Source organism: Elephantulus edwardii, unplaced genomic scaffold (genome assembly GCF_000299155.1).
Source record: "Elephantulus edwardii isolate Elephantulus edwardi_28Jun2011 unplaced genomic scaffold, EleEdw1.0 scaffold00298, whole genome shotgun sequence".
In the NCBI taxonomy this organism is placed as follows: domain Eukaryota; kingdom Metazoa; phylum Chordata; class Mammalia; order Macroscelidea; family Macroscelididae; genus Elephantulus; species Elephantulus edwardii.
In genome coordinates, this window is record NW_006400048.1 from 1391990 (window position 1) to 1399348 (window position 7359).

Sequence of the window (7359 nt, forward strand, 5' to 3'; positions counted from 1 at the left end):
TCCACAACCTCGCCAGCATTTGTTGCTTGCTCTTCTGTTAAATTTTGCTATTTTGACTGGGTGAGATGATATCTCATAGTTGTTTTTAGAAAAACTTTCAAATTTAATTTCCATGTCACTGGCTCATCCTGCTCTTTTCTATTTTTAATGGGAACTTTTTGTTGCACTTAAAATTTTCTTGAACCTACTCACCTCTCTTTTCCTTTCACATTTTCATAGAAACCATGTTTTCCCTTTGAGAGTGAATGTTACACATTTCACAAATTTTATTCTGATTCCTATAGTAGGTATTTTTGGAGGCATAACCTTCCTTTAAACATTCAAAATTATACTCCTTATTTTTAACCTAGACTATTTCATTTTTATCCATGATGAATGAGTGGGAAAATTACATTGTTTGCTTTTTGTTTCTTTGCTCCCTTCTTTTGTATGCTAGTCAACGTCCCTGTTTAGCACCAAGCAGGTAGGAAGGTGTGTGTTCAGTTCCTAGGATTTAGATATCTTTCATATTCAGCTTTTCTCTTTGTTAGCTCAAGAAATGCCAAATTTCTAAGAAAGATACAGATTTACCTATCTTTTGCAATCTTTTATATACACGTAATCTGACTCATCCATCAAATGCTATACCACTGAAGTTGGCCTTCCTCATTTCCCAAAACAAGTGTGTGAAACCCTTATTTAGCAGTGGTTCCATGATCCCAATCTACATTTTGCTAATCTCTTGCAAGTACTAGCAATTGCAGTACTAACATTTTGCAGATTTAAAAATTCTTTTTGTTCTTACATAATTTACAGCTATTCTTTAAATAGGTGCATCAACCACTAAAGCTAAGGATGAGGAAGTTGGGGACTTCTAACAACTTTTACATTTTATCAAGCATACAAAGAAGATGCGTTCATCATAATTTGTGACTGGAAAATAGAATTTGGAGATGAAGGACTGGTAGTTGGAATACAGGACTTGGCGACAGAAACAAGGCTGGAGATTGAATTTTATACAGTGATTTCTTTTTGAAATACTATTTTTTTATTTTTCTTTGATTTATTTTTATACTTGGTTATACATGATGTATGGTGGTAATCAGATTTTTAGTAGTAGTAATTGGTACTTTTTTTTTTCTTTTTAGGCAACAGCTGAAGCTAATAATCTTGCTGCGGTAGTAGGAGCAAGAGATACCTATAGCAAAAATATGGAGCAAGTATGTAACTAAAATTTAAATTTTACATTAGAAAGGAATAACAGATTTTTATGTTTAAAATAATTGAAATCATTTCTATTCCTTGGAAAATACTGTTTTCTTAAAAAAATGAAAATAAAAGCCCAAATGGGCTACACAAAAATCTGGTTCATTACTTGTGTGTAAACAGAAGCTCAATATCAATAGAGTCCAACGTTGGCTATCGAACAGATCATCAATTATTTATGTACAATTTCAAATTGAAGAAATTGAAAACATGTCTCTAAGAACCAGAATACAACCTTGAGTTTATCTTACCTAAATTAAAAAACCATCTCAGGAATAGATTTTATGCATTGAAAACTAATGATCAAAGGCAAGAGGAGTTGTGGGAGAATATTAGGACATCAAGAAGAAAGCAAAGACAGGGAAGAGAAATAAGACCAAAAGTAATGTTAGCAGATACTCTGAAAATTGCACTAGAACATGTAGAAAGGGAAGAAATCCCAAGTAAAAGAGATGAACAGAATATTTCAAAAGGCAACTCAATAAGCCAAATTCTTAAAATGTACAAAGATCTGTAGTTCTAAAATGGAGAGAAGCACACTCAATAAATTGAAAGAACTAGTAAATCCAAGTCTCAAGCTGCAATACTGAAAGATTATACAGGCAAAATCTGTGCAGGAAACATTAAAAAGAATACCCAGTCACTGTAACAAAAACACTTAGTTGGTATGGAACCATTTCAGGAAGTAGGATATGATCAAGGTCCAATGTTTAAGAAAGATGTCCAAGCTATAATGAAGGGATTGGATAAAACTAAGACCCCAGAATACTAACTGGTATATTTCAACAGATGTAGCCCTGAATGTGCTCACTAAGAAACTTGGAATGCCAAGAAATTTAAAAGACCACTACCTAGCCAATTGGATGGAAGATCCATATTTGTTCCAGTGCCCAAAAATGGTGATCCAACAGAATGTGGAAATTATAAAAAAATATTACTACATGCAAGTAAAATCTTGCTGAAGAGTAATCAAAACCAGCAGCAGAGAGTACCAGAAAAATGTTTAAATAAAGGCATAGTCAACAAAACTATGTGGGTCATAACAAATTATGACTAACATTGAGAAGAAGAGGAGTCTCTGAATGCATAAAAATGTGAAGCCTAGACCAAGAGGGAGTTGTCAAAACAGAGCAAGGGAACAAAGAACATCATGGTTTAAAATCAAGAAGGGTATGCATCAGAGATGTGTCCTTTCTCCATACCTATAGACTGTAGTCTGAAAAAAATCATGAAAAGCTAGATTTGAATGTGTCATCTGGAAAACAACAACTTGCACTATGCAGGTGTCAACCTTGCTTGCTGATAGTGAAAACTTGAAGCACTAACTTGAAATACTCAAGAAAAACAACAATAGCTAATTTCAGTTTATTCTTCATTTTTAAATATGTCCCACAAATGATCTTTAAAAAAATTTACAAGAGTTTGCCAACTCACTAAAAGTGTGAAGATGTGCCTTGGGATCATCTTCTTTGAAAACTGTAATGTTTTTAGATAGCAACAATCAAGAACTTAACACACGTTTCACTGAGTAAAATTTTTTAGTTTAGTTGTTTTTTTGGTTTTTTTTTAGAATTGTTATGTGCTGTTAACTGCAACCCAGTGAACAGCAGATCAGAACCCTGCCCTCTGCTGGGCTATCTGAGCCACCCTCGGTATATTTGAGAGCATTGTTAAAGTGACCATGTCAATTCATTTTGTTGAGAGTCGTCTTCTCCTGTGTCAACCCTCCAAGCATGATATCCTCCTCCAATATTCACAATAAGACATCAACAGTTCTACGCATGCCATTTAGTGACATTCTTTTGTTTGTTTGTTTTTTGTGCCGTCAAGTGATCTCCAAAGGCACAAAAGGAGACAGCCCATCCTTCCCCAGTGGAGCATCTGATGGATTCAAACTGTGCACCTTTGGGATTGCAGGGCAGCTTCATGCCACTAGGCCACCAGAGCTCCCTGGTGACATTCTTTGATTTGTGCAACTATTCTCACCCTCTTCTCTGAGCTGTTCTCACATAAACTCACTTATCTAAGTTTCCTACACAATCTTTTCAGTTGCTGTTGTTACTTTGATTCTTATAGATGCTTCTTAAGAGACCATAAAAAGACATTTACTAGGTTAGCTAGTTTTCAGACTTCAGGGGACATTTTTGGTTTCAGGTTCAACCATCTCAGGGTTTTATGCAACACCATGGCTCCAGGAAGTCAAAACACTTAAAATAGTTTGGAATAGAAATGAAATCTTGAAGCCTTGTAAACCCTATGCTAATTTTTTACCATATTAGTGGAAGCTTAAAAGCCATTACAGGCTACTGACTCTGTTAAAGATGCCACACCCACCTCACTTCCATGCCACAGTACAGCTGCTGCCCTGAGATAACAGAGATCACATACTGCTTGGTTATCAGGAAAGGCTACTAACATACCAACCAATGTTGTAGACTTACAAAACAACTAGCTAACCATATTGAAAACTGAATAGTGTGTGTTGGGATACGCGAAATCCTGACGCAGAATAGTTAGTCACTATTTTGCCATCCCTCTGCCTGGACAGGACACTTGAGCATTGTTATGCACTGACTCCCAGGATGTTACTTGGAAGGGAGGGTGGTGAGGCTTCAATTCACCTCTCACACTATGGGTATTTTGGGATGGACCATCCTTGGAGAAAAACATCATGCCTGGGAAATTAAGTCAGTGAAAAGAGAAAGACCCTCAGTGAGGTGGGTTGACAATATGAGTTTCAGCCAGGCAGAGAGTGAGAATGGCATAAGATTAGGCAGAGTTTCCTTTGGTCGTGTATAAGATTGCTATGAGTCGGAGCCTACTTGAAAATGCACTCCTACTGTATTTACATTAGAGTTGTGAGATTATACACTCAAGGTTTTGTAAAGGTGGTTCTGATGCAACAGCACACAACAACAAGGAAAAAACTAAAAGATCATTTCTGTCCTCTCACTTGGGTCTCTAATTGTTCCTCACACCCTTTTGTTTGGCCAGTACCTGGTGAGTAGTGGGTACTCCAGAATATTTGCTGAGAGGGAGCTCTGGTGGCCTATTGGCAAGAAGCTGTGTTGCAATACCAAAGGCACGCAGTTCAAATCCACCAGGTGTTCGCTGGAGGAGTGTCAATCTCCTCCTGTTACAGTTGGATCCAATTTGACAGTACATAACAGCAACAACAACAGCAAACCCCACAAGAATATTTTCTGAGTTTAACAGCTTTTGTTTACTTGGCTCCACAATCAACACTTTTAACACCAGCAGCCAGGAAATAAAAAGACTAATTGCATTGGGAAAGTACTTTGGAGTACTGAAGAGCAACCATGTCAGTCTGGAGACTAAGGTGCACCTGATATAGACCATGATCTTTGCAATTACTTGCTATGCATCAGAACTCTTGACAATGACTAGAGATGATAGGAGGAGAATTGATGCCTTTGAGCTGTGGTGCTGGAGAAGAGTGTTGAATATACCAAGGACTGCTAGGAGAACAAACAGGTTTGTTCTAGAGAGGGTGAGACCAGGCTGCTCCTTGGCGGCGAGGATTCTGAAGCTTTGTCTGATATACTTTGGACATGTTGCGAGGTGGGATCAGTCCTTGGAGAGGGACATCATGCTTGGGAAGGTAGAGGGACAGTGCAAGAGAGGAAGACCCTCGATAAGATGGATAGAGTTAGTGACTGGGGTAATAGGGGTAGGTGTGGCAGAGACAGTAAGATTGGAACAGGATAGAGCAGGGTTTAGGACTCCTGTACACATGGTCGCTATGAGTCACAAGCGACTCAATGGCACATAACAACAGAAGAATTAAAACTGTTTTATTTGTATCCTGTGCAATCAGGACAAGTTCTGACAAAAAGATGTTCAATGTAGTTTACTGACTGGTATTTACTATAGTTGTGAGTGAAGACCCATAGTATCCAACGTGCCTGTGATGCCATGCTGAGGAACAGGTAGAGGAGTTGATTAGAGACCTCTGCAGCAGTTCTATTCTCTAAAGAACCACTTATCTGGGCCAAAAAGAAGAGTGAAAAAACATATTCCAGTCTGGTCATTGGAACTCTTTGGCCTTTGAGAAGCACCAGCTTCCCTTGCTGGGTTGACTTTCCTCTCTGTTCTTAAACTTGTTATTAGCTGCCCTCTAGTCACCATGGACTCATGACGGTCTCATATACAACTGAGCAAAATGTTGGACCATCTTTCAAAGCAATTGCATATCAGACTTCTCTTATACCTAGCCTTTTCATGGGTTGGTTTGGGGAAATAGATCTCACCTCTACAGCCTTTCATTGATTTGTTTGTGAGGATTCAAGGAGAGAGTTGCATCAATCTTGAAGCACAACCACCAATCACTTCCTTGGAGAAAGATGTAACAGTTGACTTCTGAGAGAGTTACAGCTTTAGGAACTCTGTGGGCAAGTTGTACTCTCTGTCCTATAGGTTTGCTAAGAGAATTAACAACAGCACGTAGTATGTTCTGCTCAGAATGGCCTCTATTACCCAATTGCAGTGAGGCTTTGAATCATTTGGTTTTGTATGCTTTGCATCAAACATATTTTTTGGTGATAGCATTTTTTTGAAAAGAGTGGCATCCACTTATTAAACAACATGCCTCTGAAAACTATGAATTTTGAGAAAGGACAATAGTTATAGAAAGGCCTCAGGTCTTTTGTTCATAGGGTAGTTAAGAGTCATGCCTGACTCGAAGCCAATCAACAGCAACATTGTTTGTATAGTCCTTGATTTCCGCCCCCCCCCCTTATTTTCACATTTCTGGTGTTTCTGATACTATATTCTAGTAAGTAAGATTTTTTTGTGAACCTGTATCAACAACTTTTTTTGAGAATGATACAGTGGAATTGAAAGAAAAATTTGAGCAAATTCCATCTACCACTGGGTTGTTTTAGAGCTCGGAAGTCCACTTGCAAGGCAGAGGGGAAGTAAGGGACTGCTTATGAGGTTTTCCATCAATTCCAACAACTAAGAAATAGTGAGAAGAGTTGGGACCTCAGAAGGCTTTTAGGGCCAAATAGTAGGCTCTTGTGTCCAAGAGAAAACGAATATACTTACCAGTAATGTTAATGCTCACCCACAGCTCTTCTGGGAGGATCTAAATCATTGAAGCTTCCTCCTTTGTTTCCAGCTGGGAGCTGGGGCCTGTCAGTCCTGTCCGCCACGAGGACCTGATGTGGGCCACCCTTGGCCAAGTGTCGTTCAGATCCACACTTAAAGCAAGTGAGTGGGAGCTTCCTCTCTACTCCCTTGCCTATCTGTAGCTCTCGTCTGTCACACTGTCTACTGAAGTGGCCCAGCTTTCCACAGTGGAAGCAATTCTGACCTCCTTTATTACCTTTGGGTGGCACTGTATATGAGTAAGACTTCCTTTTCCTGACACAGGCCCTAAACTGGCAGTAATAGCTTCCCCAATAATTTTGGCCATTCTCTGGTCTTTTCTCTTCCCTCTAGAACCCAGTTGTTAAAAGAGGGAAAGATTTAAACAAATGTATAACAAATAATTTTGAACATTATAATCTTTTAAGCTGAAGGCTAGAAATATTAACATTATCATCATTTCCAATCCAGAGATACATGTTCCAATGCAGTTCCTATTTCCCATAAATGGTTGTGGTAAGAGGGATATTGTAAATGTGGATACATTTCCACTATTCCTCCTCCATGCCATGATACCATGTTATTAGCATGAGCAGTTACAAATCCATTGCCATCCTTACTCTAACTTAATTCTTTTTTAAAAAATTTTAAATTTGATATTAATTTCAGTAAAAATGTACAGGGGCTTTGGATTTCCATTCATTCATTGTTGCACATTTGTCCTTTCCAAAGGCTCCCCCCACCCCAGAACACTACCCTCTTGGAGAAGTAAAAGAAAAATACTTTCATTGTTTTACAAACCCTCCCCCAGGTCCACTCCACCATGGACTCATCGCTCTAGACTCCTGTCATGACAGAAATACTTAATCACATCTCTTTTAAACAGTTTTCTATCTCCTCTGTTTCAGTGCAGTATACATTATTGAACCCATCTTACTCAGTCTCTCCCCAACCCCAAGGTCTTAAGAACAATAAATGACATAGTTGAGCCTCTACATCTTGTGG